The sequence below is a fragment of the Tenebrio molitor genome, chromosome 8 (assembly GCF_963966145.1).
Source record: "Tenebrio molitor chromosome 8, icTenMoli1.1, whole genome shotgun sequence".
In the NCBI taxonomy this organism is placed as follows: Eukaryota; Metazoa; Arthropoda; class Insecta; order Coleoptera; family Tenebrionidae; genus Tenebrio; species Tenebrio molitor.
This window is the reverse complement of record NC_091053.1, coordinates 10,683,358-10,711,281: the sequence shown is the minus strand read 5'-3', so window position 1 is coordinate 10,711,281 and position 27,924 is coordinate 10,683,358. Positions and strand designations below refer to the sequence as shown.

The window sequence follows — 27,924 nt, the reverse complement described above, 5'->3', positions numbered from 1 at the left end:
TTACTTGTCCCCGTTGCAAGAAAACGGGCCACGAAGTTCGCGATTGCCAGTACGCAAGGAAAATTAAGTGTTTCGGGTGCGGTAAACCGGACTATACCATCACGAACTGTCCAAATTGCACACGGGATCTGGGAAACGGGTCCGGGGGACAGCGCAATTAGGTCGCGCGTTGCCCTCCATAATAAACTCGACCAAAGCGGCTTTGAATTACCTTTTTGCAAGCTCTAGGAAGGATGAGAGTCCACAGCTGAAGGTTAGCGTTTGTGGTTGCGAATTCACAGCGCTACTGGATTCGGGGGCGAACCGCGTCTTCGTCGGATCAGCCGGGTGGCAGAAATTGCGAGCGCTGGGTTTCCAGTTACATTCTACAAGGATAGATAGTTGTACCCTCGCGTCCGCGTCGGAAATTTCCTGCATAGGAGCGGTGAACGTCCCGGTGACGTTAGAATCAAGGGTGGGCATTTTCGAGGTGTTAGTGGTTCCCGATGTACGCCACGAGATGATCCTGGGGATCGAGTTCTGGATCGGCATGGGCATCGTGCCGAATTTGCGCCACCTAACGTGGGAGTTCGCGGACTCGCAGGCCGACGTTACCTTGTTACCACCGCTGATAAACCATTTGATGACGAAAGACGACTTAACGGCGGTACAAACATCGGACTTGGAGAGTTGCGTCAAGGAATATTTCAACCGGACAAAAAACACGCCTTTGGGTTGTACAAACGTTGTGCAACACAAAATTACGTTGATCGAGGGTGCGAAACCGGTGCGGGCTCGAAACTACCGCGTCAGCCCCTTCATCCAGCGTCTCATAGACAAAGAGGTCGATGAGATGTTGAAGCTGGGAGTCATAGAAAGGGCCGAGTCGGAGTGGAACTCACCGTACCTCATGGTACCAAAGAAGGACGGCTCCTATCGGTTCGTGATCGACTTCCGCGGGGTGAATGCCAGGTCTAAGAGGGTGTGTTATCCTCTACCCAACATCTCCCACATTTTAGACAATTTGGGGAACGCAAAATATCTCTCCAGCTTAGATATTAGAAGCGCTTACTGGGAGGTCCCCTTGGAGGAGGGTAGCAGGCCTTTGACGGCTTTTTCAATACCGGGACGCGGACAATTTCAATTCAAGCGGATGCCCTTTGGGTTACATTCGGCGCCCGGCACGTTTCAAGCCTTGGTGGATAAATTGTTCACTCCCGATTTAGAACCCTACGTGTTCGCGTATCTTGACGATATCATAATCAGTACGCCGGATTTCGAGACACATCGAAGAATTTTGAAGACCGTTTTCGACAAGCTGTCGGAGGCAGGACTGACCTTAAAGGAGTCAAAATGTGAGTTTTGCAAGCCAGAACTCCGCTATTTAGGCTATGTAGTAAACCGACGGGGTCTCAACGTCGACCCGGCTAAGGTCAGTGCTGTCGTCGACATGCCGCCGCCGAAGGGTGTTCGCGATGTCCGTCGTCTGATAGGGATGATGAGTTGGTACCGGCGGTTCGTGCCGAATTTTTCGACCATGGTGGCGCCGCTCACCAACTTGACAAGGAAAAGTACGCGTTTCACCTGGACTGTGGAGTGTGAGCAAGCGTTCACAGACGTCAAAAATGCCTTGGTCAACGCGCCGATTTTGTCGTGTCCAGATTTTGACCATCCCTTTACTCTCCAGTGCGATGCAAGCGACGTCGGAATCGGGGCGGTGCTCACGCAGAACATCAACGGTCAGGAGCACGTTATCTGTTATTTGTCACGCGCCTTGTTACCGGCGGAACAGAGGTATAGTACCACGGAGAAGGAGTGTCTCAGCGTCATCTACGCGATTGAACGTCTGCGATGTTACCTAGAGGGCACGCGGTTCACGGTGGTGACCGACCACTACTCCTTACTGTGGTTAAATAATCTGAAAGATCCGTTGGGACGCGTCGGCAGATGGGTCATGCGCTTGCAGGCCTTCGACTTTGACATTGTACACCGGAAGGGTAAGGAAAACGTCGTACCGGATTGTCTATCGCGAGCGGTGGCTCCGGTTACGGCCCAAATCGAACAATTGGAGGCGGCCAAACGAAAGGGTGACAAGTTTATCGAGCAGCTAATTAAAAAAATTACCGAGAATCCATTGAAGTATCCGAACTTTAGAGTCCGTGACGGTCACGTCTTCAAGAGGGTTAAACGTCGTGACGGGGAGCTCGACCCGCAGTGGAAGTGGGTGGTACCGAAGGGTTCGCGAGATGAGCTGCTCAAACGGTATCATGACGACGCAGCCACGGGTGGACACCTCGGCGTCTATAAAACATATCATAAGATCCACGACAGCCATACTTGGCCCCGGATGAGAGCGGACGTGTGTCGTTACGTCCGGAGATGCCCCGTCTGCGCCAGTGTCAAACCGGAACAACGGCCACCAGCCGGAACCATGGGTTCTCGTCCCGAAATTTCCCACCCGTGGCAAATGATTAGCGCAGATCTGTTTGGTCCTCTACCACGAAGTACGAACGGCCACGAGTACGTGCTAGTCATCACTGACTATTTCAGCAAATTTCCATTATTCGTACCGGTCCGATCGCCAACAGCACGCAAGGTCATAGACGAGATAGAGCGAAGAGTGTTCTTAATGTTCGGAGTCCCGGAGTTCATTATCGTGGATAATGGGGTACAGTTCGGAAGGAGTCGTGAATTCCAAAACTTTTTAAATAATTACGGAGTGAAACCGTACTATAATTCTCTATACACTCCTCAGAACAACCCCACGGAACGGGTGAACCGGACCATGAAGTCACTGATCGTCTCGTATACGGATCAGGATCAACGGAAATGGGACGAAAATTTAGATCGCGTCGCGTGCGCCTTAAGAACGGCCAAACACGAGGCTACCAAACAGACTCCGTACCTTTTAAATTTCGGAAACGAAATGATAGACCACGGCACGGGACATAAACTGCGAAGGACGCGGGAATCGCTGGACGACGGTGCGGAAGCAAACCCACTTGGGGAACAAGTGACGGAGTCCAAGTTGGACAAAGTACGGCGCGTGGTAACGGGACTCATTAACAGATACCGGGATAGAGCGAAACGGTACTACGATGCGAAGCGTCGGGAAGTTGAATATGCGGTGGGTGATCTGGTTTGGAAACGATCCTATCCGACAACCGATGGCACCAAACATTTTAGCGCCAAATTGGCAAAACCATTCGTAGGTCCGTTTACAATCACGGAGCGCCTCGGTAAAAATGTCTACGCCCTCGTGGACGATCTCGGTGTCTACAAAGGCAAATGGCATGTAAAGGACCTCAAGCCAGATCACACACGCGAGAGCGAGGACGATCATGATTCCAGTTGCCCGGAGTTCACTGGACGGGAGTATGAAGACTCCGACGGCGGTTCCGACACGAGCTGGAATGAATAACGTTCAATCGTGTTTCGCAGTCACCAGGACAATCTTCAGGTTTTCTTTCTTTTTTTTGAGTCTCACCGGACTTCACCGGGACCAACCGGAGCGAACGGCTAGCACGTGGCCTCGGTCCTACGTGTCGGGAGAAAGGACGGCATAAAGGGGGCTGCAAAGTTTTGTCGGGACCTGGAGTTCCCATTTTTTTTTTCTTTTTTGGATCGTGAATGTCGCCAGCGTCCTCGTCCATTTTCGATGTCGATTTTTGGAGTTTGGGAGGTTGGTTGGGAGTGCGGCAGGTCACTTTCGCGATTTTTTTTTTTCACCGGTTCGGCTCGGTGTCGAAGAGCGAACGGTCGCGTGGTCAACATTGGGGGTGACAAGTGAATCGTTGCGTTTTGCGTTTCCATTTTTCTGTCTGGTTGTTGCGTTTCGTGAATCCGAGGAGTTTCTAGTTCGCAAGGGACGAAAGTTGTATTTTCGGACGTCGTGTCGTCAAGGTTAAAGACCCGGAGGACGGTAGCGTGGTCGTCGGCGTGGTGCGCGGGCGGTCCGGGGCGAAAGAGGGAGAATCGTGGTGAGGTTCACTAGGGGCGAGTGTCCTCTGGAGGGCCGAAGTTGAACGGTCGAGGAACTCGGCGCCATAGCGCTGCGGCGGATTTGGAACCTCACGCACGGAAGACCAAGAGTGGTCGAACGCCTAGTTGCGGATTTAATTCCTTACTTTTGCACTAGATCTTCGCGCCGTCCACGCGACGAAGAAGACCTACCACCGTGATGTCGTTCCGTTCGGGAAATTGAATCGGGTTTTGACAAAGTCGCCAGTTTTTTGAATTTTGCAACTCGGGGGAACGAACGCACGATCATCAATGTGGGACGCGGGCGAAGAGCGCGCCGACGGTTTCCAGCGGCTATTTCGAACTTGACCCACCAATGTTGACAGTCTTCAGGGTTTTTCGTGTGTTGTTTTGAAATTCGTGCTCGGTTGTGGTAGCAACGGCTACACAGCCGCACATGGGTTATCAGCTTTGCAAATCTTTGGGAGGATGGAAGGGCGAGCGGAGGTCTCTCACGGGGTAGCCAGACCATCAAGGCGCTCAGGAGTAAACCCCAAATTTCAGGGCAGTCCAGCAACCGGGTCAATTTGCACAAATGCCTATTGTTTCAAGCCGCTATATCGACGTGGCTGTCGGTTCCTTCAGATACGGTAAAACGGACCCCTTATCATTCCGAAACTAAATTTCAGCGGCTGCGGCTAAATAGCAGCAAGGGGTGTGGGAGAGTTTTGTTATTTTATGTTTGGGTTGTCAAGTTTTAAATAATTTGCATACGATCCTTCTGATCGCGTCAGTCTGGCAGGACTACAAACTGCTAGGTCTGTTCCAGAGACCTGGGGCTTCACCCCGAACAGAATCATCTACTGGACATTCATCTTGTAAGGTAATTTAACTCCGTGGTCGAGTTTACTACGTTGGGGGTCCACCAGTTTTCTCTATCGGTTCACGGTTTGTAAAAATTTCGCCCAGCTCAATTTTTATATTTTAGGGGGGGTCGCGTGTTACGATTTAAATCGCCGCGCGATTGTAAATCTTCGCGATTTTTCTAGAATGTTCTAGAATCCATCGCGACGGAAACGTACTCGGACTTCCGCCGAAAAATCTGCGCACAGAGGGGGTGGAAGCTATAAATCGGGGGAACCAGAGACAGAGCGGGGGATTTTTCACGACCTTTTGCCGGGAGTGTTGTCAGTGCCTGGGGAGAGTCAAGGGGACAGTGATCGAGTGAATTTGCAGGGCCGACGAGACGACGTAGTGGAGTTCACGAGGGCCGTTGGAGACGATTCGTCTAAGTACCACCGCCCACATCGCCAAGCGGATCACGGACTTCACTACGGAAGGTTCCAGACCGAACGCTTTTGCGGATCAGGATCTCGTCGAGTTCTGTCAGTCCAGGTCGTCCCCGGACTCACCGGAAGGTGCCGGATCTACCCACCAGCAAGTCGGGAGCAGTGGTGACACCCCAATTTTTACAGGCCGTAGCTTCTCAAAGTTTTCGGTTGTATTTTGTCACTCCGTCGAACTAATTGAGCGTTTGTATTTAACTATAGTCAAATTTCCATTGTCACTCATTATTTCGACGGGTGAAAAGTTCCATCAAATTCATTAATTTGTATATCGCGTTTAGGATTATAATTTGTTCCACTGTTAAAGTTGCAGTTTTATAATAAGGCGCGTCATTTCATTAATCGTACTAACTTAAGAAAAAAATTTCCTTATCAAGTCCGTCGGGTTTTTATATTCACGAACGATTATCAATCGGTGAGTGACCTCGCCAGGAATTGTGTATCGCGCTCACCGAACATTTTTTTGCGCGTGGTTCTTCACCGGTCCGTACCGGAGAAAAACATCTTAACTTCAATTTTTTTTTGGAGCGAAGGAAGACTTGGAGGACCTCCCCGCTTATGCGGGCGGCGTAGCCGAATAGCGACGTTACGTAGGACCAGTCGGCCTTCCTCCTTCGCTAAAGAAAGGAATTTTTTTTACTGTTTCGCCGGTACTCGTTCGTTGAATATCTGGGACCCGGAGGACCCTCCGAGGAGTTAGGGTTATTCAATTTTGTACACGCCATAGGGCTAGTCAGGCTTCGTTGTTTTCTTTTTCATTTATATCATTATTTTCATTGTTTGACATCTGAATAAACGATTAGTTGGAAGATTGCGTATCATTTCCCGTACTCCGGGCTGTTCTCACCAATTTTTCAGCTTCGGTCGGCGTTTCTCGTGGTTCGCATTGTAAACCGAGTCGAAGCCACGACTTGTTCGTTATACCCCTGAACATTCCGGATTTGTAACCGGTAACAGGGTTGCCCAGTTTCTGGAGCGTAATTTATAACGTAACAGTACGTTCACCCTTTTGTTATTTAATATCAATCAAAATAATCTATAATTCAATCACGGGCAATTTATGCTGTTTGTATTCTTTTTCTCTCAAGGATATCTAAATTTAGACGATGGTTTTTATTTGTATCAGTTAAAGTTTTTATTGTTCAAAAATGTACAACTATAGGTTCCTGCTTCGTTATTTAGCTTCGAGCTTGTGGCTCACGTTTGTACGCGAGGCAAGTTATATGACGATGTGCTTTTTAACGATCGAAATGTTTTTAAACAGAAATTTTATTGGACATCGAGGAATGCTTTTACTTTACCCTATTTTTCCAAGACAAAATAATATGTCAATAGGTATATACTGAGTGGAACAAAAAAGTTCGTTGCCAATTCTCTAAATTAGGTTCGTAAACTCTAGAAACACATATTAATATTTTTTTTTTCAATTTCATTAAAAAAAGTTGACTATTTTTCATTAATTTTAGTGTTAGAAGTATCACTTTTAACAGAAATTATCAAAAGAATTGTTCAAAATGTTTTTCTTCGACTATTTTGTAAATGTCGCACTGTAATGGAATTTGCTCAGATGCTGGTTGAGCCGACAGGGACGCTATTCTGGCGACCGCTCGACGTACTATTATTCCGGCGCACTTTAAAATATTTTTTTCACAACTTTTTCGACAGTTTAGGATATTGAATTGTAATCTATCCGATAGTTTAAAAAATCTTCCAACTTTTTCACAAAAATGGTTTGAATATTTTCATCAGAACAAAAGTTAACAGGGGGTATAAGTTTTACCATGCAATTCCCTATGGCAACAGTTAAAAAAAATGCACTGTATATACCGCAATATTTTCCGAATATGCAGTATAAGCGTAGCTATCATCTAGAAAAAAGAAAAAGTTTATATCTTTAATAACAAACAAGTTATGGAGCTTTTTCGCAACTCTGGGACACCTGTATGTATAAAATACATGTTTTTAAAACTGCTTTAATGTGGATTTAAAATAAGAAGCCCATAATATCTACAATAAGTTAGTGCAATGGCCAGTTCAAATACCCACAACAAAGTGAGACTTTCTGGAACAAAATTAAAATTGTTTAAGTGTGATGTAGTGCTAGTGACCCAGTTTAAAATTTAAATTTTAATTACCGGTACCACCACGAGAGCGCGCCAAATGTGAAGGTACTAGCGGCTAGACTAGTAACTAAGGGATGGGGTCGGTAATCCTGGGGAGTTGGCAACTCGGAGAGCGGAAATATAGCGGGGATGAAGCGGGTCTCTGACGCGCGTGGTTGAAGGGGAGAGGTCACTTTTGTTTGGTTTTTCGAAACGAACACACCTTGCGAAGAGCGATCCAGTTTCTCAAATTTGTAAGTTAAATCAGAATCAATTTCACTACCGTCCCGAGTAGATATTTTATGCCCCCGTGAGGAATTCGACGTTTTAATTCACCTGGGTAATTTATCCCACTTTCGTTGCCTTTTTTTGTGTTTTGTTTTTGGGACCAGGACCACGTGGTAAGGGTATGTTGTAGATTTCATTTTGTTGCATGCTGTTTCTTTAATAAGCGCCCATTTGTTAATTTTAAGCGTTATCTTTCTCCCGGGAGGTTTATTTTTTTTAGCAATCTGGTGATTTCGAAAATTCGGGGCCGTCGTCCGAACCGCGTGCGTCCATTTTGTTTTTTTCTTTCACTAACATTTTCTAACGGCACCCGACCCGCCATTTTCTTTTTGTTTAACATTACCAGCGATTATTGGATTTGTGCCATTTAAAGCGTTTTATTTTATCGTTATTTAACTTTGCGCTTTGTGCTCTTTTATTTGCTCATTGTTTAATGTTGCGTTTTGATTTGCTTATTTTAACATTGTTGAATGTGGCGATCTGTTTTGCTGAATTTTCTCATCGTTTAATGTTACTCTTTGTTCGATTGAATTAAACTCTGGTTTTTTCTTTGTGTTGTTGCTAGATTTCCATGGAGATGCTACACTGCGCCGCAAAATTAGCGCATACTGTGTAAAAACTAAAAAAGCCTGTAAATTTAAATTTTAAATGATGCATTATGAAAAGTGGTTTTCTAATGAGTATCGGATTTAAACTTTAAGATAATCCGAATGAACATTTTTGGTTTCCAAATGGCAGTGAAAAATTTTCTAAAAAGGAATACGATTAATTTTCTAAATTATGCGTTAATTTTACGGCGCACTGTATAAGATGATGCAAAAAAAGTACAACTTTCAAGATTTTTCGTGTAAAAAAGTACTATGGGGTGCTACACGGCCTTTAGCGTAAATTGCAATTCAAAGTCCGTCATTTGTAATTTAGAATTCGCCAGTTGTTATTCAGAATCCGTTTTACTGAAATTTTTTGAAAAAGTCCTCGCGATTTATTTTCTTCAGAGGTAATTTTACTGTTCGAGTTTCCTCCATTTGTTTAATCGTTTCCCAAACTTTCATGTATGTAAAATCTTCACATGCTGGCCAAGTTTGATGTGAAGCCATTCCAATTAACTGGTTCTAATAAACCTCCAAAATTCCAGTTGTATTGATTAAGTTTTCATTTGCAAGTCAATTGTTGTTAAAAGTGAGGTTATGAAATTAATTTTCGTATTTTTTTTTGAACTCACGAAAATACTGCAAGTGTTATCTTAAATTGTCTTAAATAAGGCAGATTTAAAGCCTTGGGCAAATCTTGGAGAGTGTAAAAAGCGAAAATTGGAAATAAAGTTGCACTAACATTATGACAATTGATGAGACAAAATTTACTCACAAATTTTAATTAATTTTTGTAAATATGTTTTAACCTATAATACAGCATATGTTATTTCTTATCTTGTTCAAAAAGGAACTTTTTGAACTTTTAGTGCTGTTACAATCATTTCATCCATGTCTTTTTTTTGTCAATGTTATGTTTGGTAAACAAATAATTCACATCTTTCCTATTTAATAAATTTTCTCATGATAATTGTTCACTGCATTGCTTCCTTGCATCTTCTAAAATTCTATCTGTTGTTATGCCTGCTCTTAATTTTCAACAATTACAATTCTGATTTCTGTTTTCATTAGATCAATGTCGAGTCTGTACTTCCACTTCATGACCAACATAGGTTTTTTGCAAATTGACAATTATTACACCTTAAATTTCAGCAGCATGAATAAATAAATCACTTAAATAGTAAAATATAATTCTAGTGGTTACTGGTTACCATTGATAAAAAACTTTATAAAATATCTTGATAGGCAAATACCTGCATCTTAACAGACCCTCCAGCTTTTCTAGTCCTCACTTTGTTATTTTTTTGATAACCTAAAATTGAATCAAATGTTATTAAATATACACACATCAGACCGAATATCTGAAAGATACCTTTTAAATCATTGTGGGTGCAGGCATAGTAAACTTGAGAGTATACAAATCTCTCTTATTCTTTTGATGAACTGTATAATTATATTCCTCAACAACAATAACAGTTGATTCACTTTGTGAAGTCACTTCACGATCTGTCATACAGAGAGATTTGTCAATGTAATGACTTGTAAATTCTTTCAAAGAAGACAAATTTGCACAAAGTGATAAATTGCGAAGGCCTCGAGAAACCTGCAGAAACTAAGGTTATGTCAATATTTGGCTGTCAGAAATCTGGCCACACTGTTTTACCTTACCCGCCTTTTTTAGTTAGGTTAGGGAGGGAGGTTAGAATGAGTTCAAGGTTCAAGTTACAATTTCTCCATGTTCTTTGCACGATACGTACGTACTGACCTACATACGTGTCAGATACGTGTTTTAAAAACAGCTTTAATGTGCAAAGTTTTCATTTTAAAGTAATAAGCCTAATATCTTATAGTACAATAAGTTAATAGTGCAATCACAGAACACTTACTCTTAAGAAGTGAAAACTCCCTAAGTTTGAACTGGAGGCACAACGTCAGCGCCTCCTTGTGTCGTCGTGGCAGTACTAACTAAAATTATTAATTTGATTTCATCGAACAAGAGTAGTTTACCAATGTTCGGTAAAATCAAATTAATAATTTCAGTTAAAAGCACAAAAATAAAACTATCACTATAAATGAAAGATGAATGTACAGTACAAAAATAAACATTTATTATAAAATATTTCAAAGTAACAAAATATGATGTATAAAAAGAAATCTTATAAAATATGTAATACATTGTGATGAACCAAGTGGGTAATTCAAAATTCCCACCAATCGGCCATCTCATTTTTTTTTTTTTACCAACATACACAATGAAAAATAAAACCCGCGAAATTCAAAAAAACTGGCCAAGAGCGCGTGATCGTACTTAGTTAATTTCCCTTCGTTGTGTTTTTTTTTTTTAAATACAAATTAAACATTACCAGATTCGTTCCAACAGGGTTTGTGAACCACACAGAAGAGTGCAAATAAAACAACACAATAATTAAAACCAGCTATTTATTCAAAGTTATGATTTTCGTTAACGCCGGGATTCATTAATAATAAAACGTCTCGGGAGAGGGCACCCAAGTCTCCGCAAATGTGAGAAGACTACTCATTTAGAACTCTAGGAAAATGGTGAGCTCTGGCCATCCTCCTAGACCCCCGAATGAGGCTCCGCTAAAAACCTCTCCTAAAAATACGAACAAGTCCGAAGTGACAACGTAGACGGGACAGTTAGTGAAAATTGAGCAAAACTGATTTCATAAACAACACAATTCAAATTCAAAAGAAAACAGGAGGGTCATGTACATTACAAACAAAACAGTTACTTCGGACCGTTCGAGCGGGAGCGAGCACTAGACGAGAACCTTAGCATGTTTTCTCCTTTTCAAGTTAATTTACAATGTGCGGCAGATACGCTATAGAAGGAGCGAGTGGCTTTGGGTGGTCCGGTGGGCTGTGGCACCTATCCTTACGACTTTAACATTTCCCGCCTACCCGTGATTTAGTGCTAAGGGAAAGGTCCTAACTGCTTTACGTAAGTCAACAAATTGAGGTACACTAAGTTCATCGGTTGAAGTGAACATTACTTTTCCAAAGCAAAAGAAAACACAACGCGCTTGTCAGGCTACACAGACTCAGGGAAAATAGACCTGATCACATTTCCGGAAGTGTGCCATGGAGCTCGAGTAAAACCCAGCATTCAACAAGTCCTGCCAAGCGTTAGGTTTTTGGGTCTCCCTGGGGTGCAAATTTTATGAGGGCCGCGAGGTCGTGTTCAACGTTGGGAGGTTAGAGGAAAAACAAAACCCCTCAAACAGAGAGAGACCCTCGCGGTAAGGTCTAGAATTTACAGCTACAGCAAACTGGAAAAAACAAACAAAAGAAGAAACGCGACAAATATTTGTTGACAGAGCTATCTAAGAACACTTTCAATTTGGGATGGAAAGGTGGTAACAACCATTAACACATACATAACAATAAAACAAAAAAACACAGTCCAGTCGACCCTAGCCTATTAGAGCCGGATCATCGACAAGGGGGGCGCCCTGAATAATATGGAGGGCGCCCCGGGACTAAATGTAGTAGATCCCTAGCTAAGGAAAAACCCACGGAGACACCTGAAATATAAACATTTGGTTGCTACCGGGATGGAAAGTGGAAACTTTGCAATTTTGATTAAAGTGTTGAACCATAACTAGATGCTTATCACACCAAAAGCGTCACTCGGAATAATTAGAAGGGGATCAAAAATGAGGGAGTGCGCTTATAAAAGTAAAAGCCACAGACCCGCGCTAAAACTTGGCGCCCTTTTCTTTTAGGAAAGTTAGTGAATTGTAAAACCAGATTTGACAACAAAAAAAACGTGATCCGTGCAATTTTATAAAATTTACAAACCTAGAACCAGGCGGCCTTACTCTCCTTCACAAGCTTACAAATGTTAAAAGCGTGATACATGGGGATGGTCGAGATAATTGCGGATTTTATACAATATGGTGGGAACATCAACAACCCACGTGCGACCATCATGATAATTAAAATACATTTCGCGCGAAACAGACATAATTTTAGTACCGCAAACATACCTAGTTCAAAACAGCAGCTGGGCAGCAACATTTAGCACAGTTCAATAAAAAAACAACTAAAATCGCACAATTAGCACACAGAAAAAATACACGGTACTTCTGTACTACTCTGCGGTCAAAAAAAAAGTGCCCTCCAAAAAAAAACATGGCCGTTCATCCCCTGTCGACTTTCACCCCACGCCCCCAAGCGGTCGCCGACGGTACCGAACGCCGGTAATTCTATAGTTTTCATTGGCGGTTAGTTTTGAATTCAAAAGCGGTTATCTCAGACGCCCCCAAGTGTCTTCGGCGTGGAGAGCATCGTAGCAAGGGAGACACTTCCTGTCCGTGGTTGCAGTCTTCTCGTTCTCGACCTCGCTTCCCAGTGGCTCTCGTCGGCGTGGGGTGGTGTACACATCAAGCCCAAGATTCAGCGTCTAAAAATCCGTCCCGAGTACGAACGGTGGGAGCTAAAAAGATAGGAACAGTATCCGGTCCTTTGGTCAACTAACGTATACGATATCAGAGTTACCTTCTCTGGCAGTGGTGGCGATGTCGGGGACGTCGAGCATTTCGTCAACATCCTACTAACTTCACGCCCCCAGGTTGGTCCGGTAACGCAACGCCCCCAGGGAGCAAGAATCGACATGGAATAGACCTGAGAAACTCCAAAGTGGTCCTACTTCTCCTTGAAAGCTGGGGTGACTTTCTCGGCCAGCACTTGTCATCTAATTAGTTCCCCTCGGATGCGCCCTTCCCTTCCAACTTCCCCCCGGAACATGGGCCCGAGAAAAATATCGTTTAGTGGGGTGCCTCAAATTGGGTAAATGACCCTCAGGTCTCGTGAACCGGAAACCGCGAAGACGGCGGAAATGGCCTCGCCCCCAGATGTCAGAACCGGAGCAACACGGGCAATTTGAGAACGCCCGGGCGGGCCTCTAGTCCCAGGCGGTACCTGGAAAGTGTGTCCGCCACGATACTTTTGTTTCCAGAATGGTCCAGTACTTCTGGAGCCCGACGATGATCGCCAAACGTTCCTTTCCTGGCACGGTGTACAGAAGTCCTGGTCCTCTCAGAATACGGCTCGCAAATCCGATCACACCACGTTCTCCGTTATCTAGAAGCTGATAACGTTCGGCACCGGAACCGTCCGTTTGCGTATAGACGGCTTTGCTAGAATCCGGGAATTCCACCAAGACGGCGTCTAAGAATGGTTCTCTGGTCTTGTCAAACTTCCTTCGGCTCAACAGCAGTCCACTGCCACCTGGTGTCCTTCCGCAGCAACCTAGTTCAAAACAAAAACAGAAACAGCAGATTATTCTTATTAACAATTTGCACTCTAACAAGGTTCACAATCTGTCATCCTGGTCACGGCACCAAAATTCTGTGATGAACCAAGTGGGTAATTCAAAATTCCCACCAATCGGCCATCTCATTTTTTTTTTTTACCAACATACACAATGAAAAATAAAACCCGCGAAATTCAAAAAAACTGGCCAAGAGCGCGTGATCGTACTTAGTTAATTTCCCTTCGTTGTGTTTTTTTTTTTTAAATACAAATTAAACATTACCAGATTCGTTCCAACAGGGTTTGTGAACCACACAGAAGAGTGCAAATAAAACAACACAATAATTAAAACCAGCTATTTATTCAAAGTTATGATTTTCGTTAACGCCGGGATTCATTAATAATAAAACGTCTCGGGAGAGGGCACCCAAGTCTCCGCAAATGTGAGAAGACTACTCATTTAGAACTCTAGGAAAATGGTGAGCTCTGGCCATCCTCCTAGACCCCCGAATGAGGCTCCGCTAAAAACCTCTCCTAAAAATACGAACAAGTCCGAAGTGACAACGTAGACGGGACAGTTAGTGAAAATTGAGCAAAACTGATTTCATAAACAACACAATTCAAATTCAAAAGAAAACAGGAGGGTCATGTACATTACAAACAAAACAGTTACTTCGGACCGTTCGAGCGGGAGCGAGCACTAGACGAGAACCTTAGCATGTTTTCTCCTTTTCAAGTTAATTTACAATGTGCGGCAGATACGCTATAGAAGGAGCGAGTGGCTTTGGGTGGTCCGGTGGGCTGTGGCACCTATCCTTACGACTTTAACATTTCCCGCCTACCCGTGATTTAGTGCTAAGGGAAAGGTCCTAACTGCTTTACGTAAGTCAACAAATTGAGGTACACTAAGTTCATCGGTTGAAGTGAACATTACTTTTCCAAAGCAAAAGAAAACACAACGCGCTTGTCAGGCTACACAGACTCAGGGAAAATAGACCTGATCACATTTCCGGAAGTGTGCCATGGAGCTCGAGTAAAACCCAGCATTCAACAAGTCCTGCCAAGCGTTAGGTTTTTGGGTCTCCCTGGGGTGCAAATTTTATGAGGGCCGCGAGGTCGTGTTCAACGTTGGGAGGTTAGAGGAAAAACAAAACCCCTCAAACAGAGAGAGACCCTCGCGGTAAGGTCTAGAATTTACAGCTACAGCAAACTGGAAAAAACAAACAAAAGAAGAAACGCGACAAATATTTGTTGACAGAGCTATCTAAGAACACTTTCAATTTGGGATGGAAAGGTGGTAACAACCATTAACACATACATAACAATAAAACAAAAAAACACAGTCCAGTCGACCCTAGCCTATTAGAGCCGGATCATCGACAAGGGGGGCGCCCTGAATAATATGGAGGGCGCCCCGGGACTAAATGTAGTAGATCCCTAGCTAAGGAAAAACCCACGGAGACACCTGAAATATAAACATTTGGTTGCTACCGGGATGGAAAGTGGAAACTTTGCAATTTTGATTAAAGTGTTGAACCATAACTAGATGCTTATCACACCAAAAGCGTCACTCGGAATAATTAGAAGGGGATCAAAAATGAGGGAGTGCGCTTATAAAAGTAAAAGCCACAGACCCGCGCTAAAACTTGGCGCCCTTTTCTTTTAGGAAAGTTAGTGAATTGTAAAACCAGATTTGACAACAAAAAAAAACGTGATCCGTGCAATTTTATAAAATTTACAAACCTAGAACCAGGCGGCCTTACTCTCCTTCACAAGCTTACAAATGTTAAAAGCGTGATACATGGGGATGGTCGAGATAATTGCGGATTTTATACAATATGGTGGGAACATCAACAACCCACGTGCGACCATCATGATAATTAAAATACATTTCGCGCGAAACAGACATAATTTTAGTACCGCAAACATACCTAGTTCAAAACAGCAGCTGGGCAGCAACATTTAGCACAGTTCAATAAAAAAACAACTAAAATCGCACAATTAGCACACAGAAAAAATACACGGTACTTCTGTACTACTCTGCGGTCAAAAAAAAAGTGCCCTCCAAAAAAAAACATGGCCGTTCATCCCCTGTCGACTTTCACCCCACGCCCCCAAGCGGTCGCCGACGGTACCGAACGCCGGTAATTCTATAGTTTTCATTGGCGGTTAGTTTTGAATTCAAAAGCGGTTATCTCAACATATTAACCAAAATATATTCTATTAACATAATAAAACATTATAAACCAAAATAAAAAACTCTTCAATATAAAAAAAAAAATGAAAACATTATTATCACATCACCTAATAAAACCAGTAAGTACCAGTTGTCACATCCTGGATACTTGCAGCAATATTTCTTACGACCAACAGCTTCCATGGTAAACTAGCTTCGATGTAACAGACAATACAAACAAAAAGCAGTGATCAGATGGACTTGACTCTGGAATAAAAACATAAAACTTAATCAAGTGCAGTATCTGTATTTATCAACTTAACTTTACTTGTTGAGGCTGTGTGACAAGAATTTCATTTGATAATCCTTGGTTCCTGTTTGTTGACCGACCTGAAAAATAGATTTAATGTACAAACATGAAACACATGTCGGATAGCTTTCTTAAAGTTTCCCATTTTATTGAAAGCATTTTCTTTATGCTTACCTAGAATGACCTACATAACAATTTCTTTGCCGATTAACTCTGGAATTGCGTATCCTTCTTCCTAAAAAATTAAAACCGACACTCACTTAACCGACGCTAACCAAGAAAACTAAACACGACAAAACCAAAACAAAGAATTTGGCGCGAAACGAATGTCATCTTGTCAAATCAGAAATGTCAATCGGGCGTCAGCGCGCTCAAATCAAAATACTTGCATATTATTGGTTGTTTATATCCCCTTACCCCAACCAGTTCGTCGTGGCACCCACAAACTAAATGTTCCCCTTTGCCTGCTTTTGCCGTATCTACGTTTCATACCCATGAGTGCAATGGCCAGTTTAGATACCCGCAACGAAGTGAAACTCTCGCCAACACAATTAAATTGGTTTAGGTGTGATCAGTGTGAATACAAATCCAGGCAAACGGGGAATTTAAAAAGACATAAACTTACGCAACACACGCCCGTCGATGAAATAGAATGGTTTAAGTGCGAAGAATGTGAATATAAAACTAAGCAAGCGGGAAATTTGAAAAAACATAAACTTACACGACACACGCCCTTCGAAAATATAGAATGGTTTGAGTGCGATAAATGTGAATATCAAACTAAACAAATGAGATATTTCAAAATGCATAAACATTTACGACACACGCCCGTTGATGAAATGAAATGGTTTAAGTGTAGTGAATGTGAATATAAAGCTAAACAAGCGGCAGATTTAAGAAAACATCAACTTTACCGACATACGCCCGGCGATGAAATAGAATGGTTTCAGTGCGATAAATGTGAATATAAGGCTAAGCAAAAAGTAATTTTAAAATTTCACGAATCGATGAAACACACGTCTCCTAATGAAATACGGTGGTTTAAGTGTAACTTTTGTGAATACAGGGTGTTTGAAAATTGCTAGTACAAAAAAATACCGGTAATTGGTGATGGTGAGTTAAGGTCATAGGCAAAAATTTTTTTTAATAAAAGTCCTCTAGTTTTCGAGATAAAAATTACTAAAAATTGGGTTAAAATTGTTAGTACCACTGTTAGTTGCCAAAATCTTGCAAAAAAATATTTATTTTTCATATTGTTGTATAGTCCTTCATTATCAGGCTTGGTTACCAAGGTTTAAAAAATACTGCCCCGCCTGAGACGTAAAATATGCTGGGATAGGGTTACTTTATCCCTTTTGTTTAAAAAAATTAAAATTTGTTTTTTTGGATTTCTTAGGGCTTCTAGATGCCACAGTTTTTTTTTTGTACTAGCAATTTTCAAACACCCTGTATAAAACTAAACAACGGGGAATGTTACCAAGGCACGTACGTGTAAGGCATACATATGCCCAAAATATAAAATGGTTTAATTGTGATCAATGTGAATTCAAAACTAAACACAAGAGTAATTTAACAAAACATAATCTTGTACAACACATGCCCATCGATGAAACCCTATGGTTCAAGTGTGGTAAATGTGAATATAAAACTAAAGAAACAGGACCTTTAAAAACTCACATATTTGCAAAACATCCACCTTCCAAAAATACACTATGGTTTAAATGTGAAAAATGTGAATATAAATCGAAACAAATAGACACTTTAATAAAATCACACATGTTAACAACACACATTTTCTAGTAAAATGAAAAAAAAGTGCACATATTGTTTGTCTCAATTCTAAATTTCCACCACCTCTTGAATTATGTTGGCAAAGTAAAAACGTTTCTAAATTGGGGATTCTTATAACCAAAGTTGGCAATGTAATTATTTTATAAACATGATTCGAAAACATTAAAATTAGTTTATAAGTTTATTTTGCTTTTAGAATTTGATTTTCTACCTACTTGCTGCATTTTAAAAAAGTTTTCATTCTTTTCCTTTATTCTAAAATTTTGAGTTGCCAAAACGGAAATCGACAAATAACCTAACAAATACAATCTGACGCATTTTTCACCAAACAGCGTTGCCGGTTGTATTTTCAACGTAGAATACAGTGTTGTATTCCATTTGTCTGATCTTTAAAACTCCTTGAATGTTTTGTCGGTAAATCTGACATTCACATTTTCAAAATTGACACAACAATCAAAATTAAGGTTATTAATACATAAAGGTCGTTTTGGAATGTATGACAGTACGATGTCCAAAATGTATTGATCGCGACCGTACCTATTCACTATGTTCCTTCCTACTTACGCTTCGGCGCCACTAGTGTGTATTGTTAAGTTTCTCGATAATAAATAAACTAAGGACAACGGTTGCGACGGACATTTCAATTTCACTTAATTTGGCGTAATGTTAAAAGTTCATCTTTAGAGTGGTATACAGGGTATTTTCTAAGTTGAGGCGTTCCTTGTAACACGAGGTACTACACATTATTCTTAAGAATTTTAGCCTAAATCTTCTTAGTAAAATGTTTGTATTAACGGAGATAATTGATTTGTATATTTTTATTGTTTTCTAAAATTTTGAGTCCGGTTCTGTCTATTTCTCCGCTGACGTGGCCCAGAATGGTATCTTTCCGGAGATCGCTCTGCGTATAGTTCTCCCAGAGCTGCAGCGATTTTATGGCAAGGCAATAGTAATTATTACGCCTGTTGAGATGCCGATAAGCGACATAAACAGACCCCTGTCAATCATCATTTTCGTTCTATATGTATGTATCTGTAAACTGTAAGTTTACAGGGTAGTACTTGGACGAATTTACGATTAGGGGTTGTACTCAATTAATTGGTGATGAAAGTGGAATGCAGCGATGATTCGAAAACGTTGCCGAATCTCATTAGGGTGTTTGACTAATGCCTTTCGGTTTGGAAAGTTTGCAGACGGCCATTTAACTTTGCCTGTGTAACAATATACAGGGTTATTCTAAATGATTGTAGTCGAAGTAGGCCATGCCCATGTTATTAAATTTTTGCCGCTTTAATGTGAACTGTCAATTTTGTCGCTGTCACTGTCATTTTTTAGGTGAAAAGTGCGGTGATGAGAATTTTATTTATTTTCGTTAAATTAACGATTGAATCCGAATAAGTGAGTACACACCGTTCACACACGAAAGTTAAATTGGGTGCAAAAGAACTCAATATTTTCACATCATTTTGATGTTTTTTTATGTGGAGCGGCAATTATAAATTTTACATTCAGTTTTCACGCTCACTTCGACTACAATCATTTAGAATAACCCTGTAGCTATTTGTGCAATAAGTTAGGAAATGTTATTTTTTTTGTGAAGGTATTTAAGGTGTTTTGCTCGAGCAAATTTACGAAAATTCTAGATATTAAAATGTTTGCTATTAATAGCTTTTACAAAAAGTTGTATTAGAACTCAACACAGAACAGAATAAACTCAAAATTTAAAACAAAGAACTAAGAACAAGACAATGAGCGGCTGTGTATCCCAGGCCAGTTCGTTCGCAAGTGAAGTGTCCTTCCCCAATACGACGACTTGGACAGGCAGCGGCTCGGGACTTCCCGGATTCTGAAGCGACAAATTCAAATGCAGATTCTAGTTGCTAACACGGCCAGACTGACAGGAGCTTCGCTCTCGAAGCTCACCAAAAGGGCGATCCAGCTTCCGGAAGGCAAGTCATCGTCTAGATACAAAAGGAGTTATTAGATGACACATCTCATTGCCAAACTCATCACAGAACATAATAACTCGTCACTCTAGACTCACACTTCACGTTCAACGTGAGACTTTCAACAGTTTCACCACAAATTCATGTAAAGCGCGAGACTTTCAACATGCAACATTTCGTTCCAAAAATCATGTAAAGCGCGTGGCTTTCAACATTCTGCAAAGCGCGAGGCTTTCAGCATTCTGCAAAGCGCGAGGCTTTCAAAACTCTGCAAAGCGCGAGGCTTTCAGCGTCAACATTTGAAACTTGAACTTCGTGTAAAGCGCGGGGCTTTCAACATTTCAACATTCAGAATGACAATAATGTAAAGCGCGAGGCTTTCAACAGTGCGACAAAATTTATGAGATTACGTACCTAAAGTACTCCTCGGTCAACATCAAGCATGTCTAAAAGCTCACTCATTTCTGCCGCCACATTCCACTCGTTCGGCCATAAACGCAACTGTTCCTTGGCTGCCTTAATAATTTTGTGCTTTCGAGCACCCACCCTTTTCAATTCATATCGATCTTGATCGGTAATGTTCATGATTTCATACGGTCCTAAATACTCAAAGTCAGTTTTACTGGCATGCATCTTACTCGCCCGATGTAACAGCACAAAGTCACCAACAGAGTATTTGACATGATCTCGTCTCTTCTTGTTCAGGTTGTCGATTTCAGTACTCTTGGCGTTTTGCAACTTCTCTCTAACACGCTCTCGGTCGGCTTGTAAATTTCGTACTGGTGACAAATCACACGCGAGATCATTCAGAGCTGCACGAATCAGGGGAGTAGTAGATTCGATTCCAATCAGGGCTCTTAGGGGAGTCATCTGGGTCACTTCTGGACCGTGGTGTTGAGGACTAGTTGGATCTTCCATAGAACGTTCGGCCATTCCTCCCTTATTTGCGTCTCGATGCGAATAAGGTTCATAATGGTGCGCATATATCTTTCTACTTGACCGTTAGCACGATGCACATCAGGTGTGATGAAATGATAGTCAATATGAAACTCATCAAAAAATTTGCACACAGAGAGATTGTGAAAATTAGTTCCACTATCAACAATGACGACTCGAGGTGTGCCAAAACAGCCGATGAAAGTTTGTAACGCTTGTTGAGTCTCGTAGGCAGTAACAGATTTCAGAGGTATCAAGTGACAGTACTTTGTGAATGCATCAACGACCACCAAGACGTATTTACATTTCTGAGAAGAGACAGACAACGGACCTAGGCAATCAATGTGAACAACATGAAGAGGCACAGTAGGTTTTTCAGGCGATCGAATGAAACCTTGTAAAGGTCTTGTGCGAGTCTTTTTGATTGCGCACACTAAGCAGTGTTTTACATATTTGTGTACAAATTGTTGCAGATGAGGAAACCAAAAATGTTTATTAATCGAGGCGATAGTCTTGTCGGCACCAACATGACATTGCTCGTCATGAAACAGTCTGAGTAAGCCAAGACGACTCTGCCGCGGAACAAAATAACGCAAGACCTTTGATTTCCCGGAAACTTGCTGATGATAGAGCAAACCCTCTTTTTCTAAATATTGCTTAGGGTCCAATTTACCCTCACGCAGATCATTCAACATTTGCTGTGCTTCGGCATCACCTTTTTGTTGTATGTGAAGCCAAGATTCGTGGGGTGATACCCGCAGAACAGACACAGGGTTTCGGCTTAGAAAATCAACATGACTGAGAGAAGACCCCTTACGGTACACAATTTCATAATTGAAATCTTGCAGGTATGTCCACCATCGAGGAACGCGAGGAAGAATCTCCTTTTTATTCACTGTGGCTTTCACAGCATTACAATCGGTAACAATGGTAAATTTGATCCCAATCAAGTAAACTCGGAAGTGTCGAAGAGCTTTGACGATCGCTAAAGTCTCCAATTCGTAGCAATGGTATTTAGATTCAGAAGGAGAAGTTCTCTTGCTGTAATAAGCAACCACTTTGTTCTGACCATCATATTTTTGAATAAGAATTGCCCCATACCCGATTGAACTAGCGTCCGTATGGAGTTCAGTGGGAAAATCTGGATTAAAAATCACTAGAAGTGGTTCTGACGTAAGACACTGGACGACATACTGTTTAGCGTTTTCGTGTTCTGTAGTCCACAGAAATGGAACACCATTTTTGGTCAGATTGTTAATACATGCGGTACGGCAAGCGAAGTTAGGAACAAATTTGCGGAAATATCCAGCAAGGCCCATAAATTGTCGTACTTGTTTGACGTTACCGGGTGAAGGAACTTTAGTCAACGCCACAACTTTATCGTTGCTGGGTCTAATGCCTGCGCTCGATATATGGCGACCAAGATATTCGATTTCAGCTTGCAAAAACTTACATTTTGAAAGATTGAGAGAAAAACCCGCAACACGCAAAGCTTCCAAAACCTTTTCCAAATAGAGAAGTCCCTGTTCGATAGTTGTAGATGGGATCAGAATGTCGTCCATATATACAACAGCTACCGTGTATTTTAATTCTCCCAAAGCGTCATTAATAGCTCTTTGAAAGACAGCCGGTGCATTAGCAAGGCCGAATGGCATTCGTAAAAACTCAAAGTGGCCATCTGGCGTAACAAATCCTGTCTTATGAATTGAATTGCTATGAATAGGTATTTGGTGAAAACCAGACGCCAAATCAAGAGAAGTGAAGAAGACTCCACGACCAAGCCTGTCTAATCGATCATCGATTCGAGGCATGGGATACTTATCTTTGATCGTGTATGCGTTTAGCTCGCGAAAATCAACACACATTCTATATGTTCCCTGTTTCTTACGAACGAACAAGATAGGACTGGCGAACGGGGACGAACTTCGCCACGCTCGCTATCAGAAAGACGATAAGGCCGACGAGTTACAATAAAATTGTCAGTTAGATTAATTTCCATAGTTGCGTTATTAGCAACTGGAAGAGCAAGTCCAGTTGCAAGTTGTTCAGGATAACGATTCAGTAAAGCACGAATTGAAGCAAGATGTTCGTCAGGAACATTAAAAGAGTTCAAATTGTCATCGGTGATACGCCAGGTAATAATTTAGAAACGACACGAGTGCCTGTAGGTACTAGCGGTTACAGCAGCCAGCTGATCGTTCTTAAATAGATCACACCCAACAATGACATCGTAATCCAGGTTTGCAGCGGGAACTACTAAAAACGTTAATGTGGTATGTTGACCTGTGATTTCTACATTCGCTTCAAATTTGTAGTGAGACAAAACGTTGCCTGCCGATATACCGGAAATCTTAAACTGATGTGGTGTTAATTTATGACTAAATAGTTCCAGAAATTCGTCAGACATTAAAGACACGTCAGCTCTAGTATCGATAAGCCCCATATAATTTTTCCCATCAATTTTAACAAGAGTTGGAGTCGTCGTTTTGCCAGAAGACACAAAACAAACATTTTTCCTGTCATCAATTCCTTTTTTGATAAAGCAATCGGGTTCAAGATGACCAGTTTTAAAACAAAACGAACATCTTCGTGTCGGGTCAGATGTTTCAACTCGACTCGTTTGCTTACCCGCCAATGCAATCGGAAGTTTATTATTAGACTTTGGAAATCGGTGGCATGGCCTCTGTTTATGGCCAATACGCCCACACTGAAAACACGAAAGTGCTTTACTTGCAGATTCTCCCGCGTGCAATTTAACACGCTTACTAAATGGAACGCTTACATCTGAATTCCTTTTGGTCTGAGGTTTTTCAACCGAACTTAAATATGCGATTAAATTGGAAACTGTATCAAAATTACGAATCGAAACCGCTTCTTGAACTTTCCCTTCATCAATCCCATATGTAATTAATTCAACTAGATCTGACTCACTCCAATGTGCCCTCAAATTTTTGAGCATTGCCAATTTTTTATGCACATAGGCACCGTACGTATTAAAATCTGCACTACGACAAACCGACGCCTCATGCAACAGTTTACCGAGTATCTTTTTCGGAGGAAAAGATTCTAAGAATTCTCGCTTAAATGTTGCCCAATTTCGGGTGGTCGGGGACCAATTATTATCGAACCAAAGCTTCGACTCACCAGTTAAGAAGCGCCCAACTCTCACTAGAATTTGTAAATCGGACCACGAAAATTCGTCTTTGACCTCCTCAACCTTCCGGAGCCAGCTGGATGCATCATCGCCATCCGGATGGAATAAGGGAAGATCAATCTGATCCGGAGCAGTACGTGTATTTTTAATCGCCTTCACCATCTCAGTCAAAACATCCTCCATGTCGGAAAAATTGCACAACGATTGCACAATTTGAAGAAACACAAAACCACCCTCAACGACGCAAGCACAATCCCACTTCTGATAATAGCTTTTACAAAAAGTTGTATTAGAACTCAACACAGAACAGAATAAACTCAAAATTTAAAACAAAGAACTAAGAACAAGACAATGAGCGGCTGTGTATCCCAGGCCAGTTCGTTCGCAAGTGAAGTGTCCTTCCCCAATACGACGACTTGGACAGGCAGCGGCTCGGGACTTCCCGGATTCTGAAGCGCCAAATTCAAATGCAGATCCAGTTGCTAACACTATGGTGAATCGTTTGATATTGACGAATACGCAAAAGAGCGTACGAATATGGAACAACGTTTTTCGTGTTAGTTTAAGGAAAGTCTTAAAAAACATTAGGTAGTCAGTTGTAAATTTTGTATCTCAGGAAATGATCAAAATTGAACTTTTAGTGTTGAAATATTATTTCCGCACTTATTCCACTTTTCCTAACTCAAATTAGCATTCAAATATGTTAGTTTTCCAAACTCTAGTAGAAAGAATTATTTTCATTTCATTTCACGAATTAATTTAATTAACTTTTTCGACACCGCGGTGGACGATTAAATTATAGTGATTGGAATGCGGTGAAAGGGAAAGCCCGGCGGCGACAGTCATTAAAATGTCATTAATAGGTATTTAATGGAGTCATCAAAAGGTCGTTAATGTGTCCCCTTTACTACTTTAAATCACAATAGTTATTTACATTACAAGCTGCGAAAATTTACGCTAAAGGCCGTGTAGCACCCCATAGTACTTTTTTACACGAAAAATCTTGAAAGTAGCACTTTTTTACACGAAAAATCGTAGTGAAAGTTGTACTTTTTTTGCATCATCTTATACAGTGCGCCGTAAAATTAACGCATAATTTAGAAAATTAATCGTATTCCTTTTTAGAAAATTTTTCACTGCCATTTGGAAACCAAAAATGTTCATTCGGATTATCTAAAAGTTTAAATCCGATACTCATTAGAAAACCACTTTTCATAATGCATCATTTAAAATTTAAATTTACAGGCTTTTTTAGTTTTTACACAGTATGCGCTAATTTTGCGGCGCAGTGTAGCATCTCCATGGAGATGATTATCAAAGCATACTATTTTTTTTTTTAATTTTTCGTAAATCCTTTTAGACCAAATTTCTCAACTTACACACGTTATGAAAGTCTCTTTTTTTCTCACTTATTTGCTTTTGCTAATCTAATAATATGTATGTATCTGTTACGGACCAAGACGATAAATGGACATTGACGATAACGGTCGGACAATGACGTGAATGTCCATTTTTCCTGGCGATTATCAATAATGACCGGATATTGACGTTATGGCCCGTGGCGGGTGGGCAATGTTATTAAAAATGTCATTTTTATTCTAACGTTAATACCTATCATTGCCCGGTCATTAATGATAATGGCCAAAAACGGCTGGAGAATGTTAATATAGGTTACATGATTATTATTGAAAATATGTATACAATACTTATATTGTTTTCTTTTAGTTTTTTTATTTATCAAATGTGTTGAAGTAGGTACTATGTGAAAAAATATTATTCACACTTATTAAATTTTACTTGGTAATGTAAGTAAATAAAAAAAACTACCAGAATAAAGTGAAAAATACTAATTTTTCAAATAATAGGTAGAGTAGTCAAAATTATTCATTTTTGTTGTGGCATGAGAGTGATCCATGGTACTTCGAATTGCAAATTTTCTTGTGCAGCGCGCTTGTATTATGTTATGTTATGAATTATCAACATTGCCCAAATTGCATGGACATTAACGTTATTGGTCGGTCATTATGGTTAATGTCCAACTTGACTGGCCATTATCGTCATTGACCGGCCAATAACGTTAATCGTCTTTGTCCGTAACATATCTATTATAAGAAGTACCTACATTTTAAAATCGCCTGAATATATAGGCAGCCAAATCTACATGCGTGCAAGCTGTTAAAAATATGCCTTCGTCTGCTGAAATCCATCGAACTAAGCTGAAATCAGACTCTCTTTTAACGGTCTTTTTTACATGCGACTCTTGCGAGGTTAGAATGAGTTTAATTTACAATTTGTCCATGTTCCATTATACAGGGTGTCCCAGAGTTGCGAAAAAGCTCCATAACTTGTTTGTTGTTAAAGATATCAACTTTTTCTTTTTTCTAGATGACAGCTACGCTTCTACTGCATATTCGGAAAATATTGCGGTATATATACAGAGTGTCCCAATATTATAAAAATACTAAAGTTATGTTTTTTTAAATGGAAACTACCCAGTTTGATTTTATTTTTGAACTCTATGCTAAATTATGAATCAAATTTATACAGGTCGTTTTTACTTATCTGCCATCGTTTTTAATCAGTGGCGCTTTTTTTACCAGAATTTCGAATTGCAGGGGTCCCTTCGAAAATTCGTACCTTCCAAATCGTTGCACATGAATTAAAATGATTGACGCTGTTTGATTTCCGAATGTTTGCTGCATCTGCTGAGTGTTTACTCAACAACCTGCTCAGTCGCATATGCCTACTGCGATTTTTTAAACATAACGAATTAAAAATGTTAAAAACTCATTTTTTTCAAATGGCACCCCGTATTTATTATTGCACTGGTCGAAAGCTTTTTTGACAAGCTTTTGAACAATATAGGGTTTGTATAGTCGAATCTGAAAATCTAGGGTGCTATCCTAAAATCGCTAAATTTTGTGCAATTTTTCCGTTAAAAAGACAATACAAAAATCTAGTAAGCCTAACAAAAGATAATCACACAATATGGTCACTCCATAATGATCAATCACTTTAGTATTTTTATAATATTGGGACACTCTGTATACAGTGCATTTTTTTTAACTGTTGCCATAGGGAATTGCATGGTGAAACTTATACCTCCTGTTAACTTTTGTTCTGATGAAAATATTCAAACCATTTTTGGAACAAAGTTGGAAGACTTTTTAAACTATCGGACAGATTACAATTCAATATCCTAAATTGTCGAAAAAGTTGTAAAAAAAATATTTGTACCACGCCGGAATAATAGTACGTCGAGCGGCCGCCAGAATAGCGTCCTTATCGGCTCAACCAGCAACTGCCTATCCCCACTTTTGATTTTTGTCAATTTCATTTAAAAAATAAATAGCGAGATCTTCTCGTGGCTATGATTAAATTTCTTTATAAAAAAACAAAACGTAATAACGTTAACGCACAAATAATTCAACAAATTAACAGAAATTATCAAAAGAATTGTTCAAAATGTTTTTCTTCGACTATTTTGTAAATGTCGCACTGTAATGGAATTTGCTCAGATGCTGGTTGAGCCGACAGGGACGCTATTCTGGCGACCGCTCGACGTACTATTATTCCGGCGCACTTTAAAATATTTTTTTCACAACTTTTTCGACAGTTTAGGATATTGAATTGTAATCTATCCGATAGTTTAAAAAATCTTCCAACTTTTTTACAAAAATGGTTTGAATATTTTCATCAGAACAAAAGTTAACAGGGCCCTGGCCTGTGTTATGATAAGAAGTGAATATCGAAATTGCACGATTAAACAGAAAATAAGTGAATATCAATCCAAAAAAAAGACTGGAGACAATCCAGGAAGGAAGTTAGGTATAAAATACAGAAATTTTGGTGCCTATATAGAGTGACAGATATAAATCAACATTTGTCGAAATATTATTAAGGTTAGCTGATAGTGCAAAGTCCGAGAAGTCGATTCGCTGTGCTGCTATCTCGCGCCACGTAGATAGACAACCCAAAATACTGTATTATCACACATGGACGTTACGGAACAAGAAAGGAAGAAGAAAGGAAATAAAAGAGACAAGCCGGAACACGACTCGCCAACAAA

General features: G+C 40.8%; 1 protein-coding gene and 3 long non-coding RNA genes across 9 annotated transcripts in view; 1 reads left to right on the top strand and 3 right to left on the bottom strand.

Annotated features, from left to right (window-relative positions):
* LOC138137147 (myosin heavy chain, clone 203-like) overlaps positions 1-27,924 on the top strand; it is a 305,955-nt gene that overhangs the window by 137,825 nt on the left and 140,206 nt on the right. The window lies entirely within an intron of this gene.
* On the bottom strand, positions 8,565-10,180 carry LOC138136443 (uncharacterized). 2 transcript variants are annotated; one of them, XR_011161291.1, is made up of 5 exons: positions 9,929-10,180; positions 9,638-9,877; positions 9,519-9,577; positions 9,041-9,405; positions 8,565-8,796 (listed from the first exon to the last, which is right to left on the bottom strand). It is a non-coding gene; the product is annotated as an uncharacterized lncRNA (long non-coding RNA). The 2 variants fall into 2 exon arrangements; XR_011161290.1 differs by lacking the exon at positions 9,929-10,180 and having other exon boundaries at positions 9,638-9,922.
* Positions 10,688-16,439, bottom strand: LOC138136426 (uncharacterized). Its single transcript, XR_011161280.1, has 2 exons — positions 16,203-16,439; positions 10,688-16,108 (listed from the first exon to the last, which is right to left on the bottom strand). It is a non-coding gene; the product is annotated as an uncharacterized lncRNA (long non-coding RNA).
* On the bottom strand, positions 19,485-21,145 carry LOC138136427 (uncharacterized). Its single transcript, XR_011161281.1, has 2 exons — positions 20,180-21,145; positions 19,485-19,780 (listed from the first exon to the last, which is right to left on the bottom strand). It is a non-coding gene; the product is annotated as an uncharacterized lncRNA (long non-coding RNA).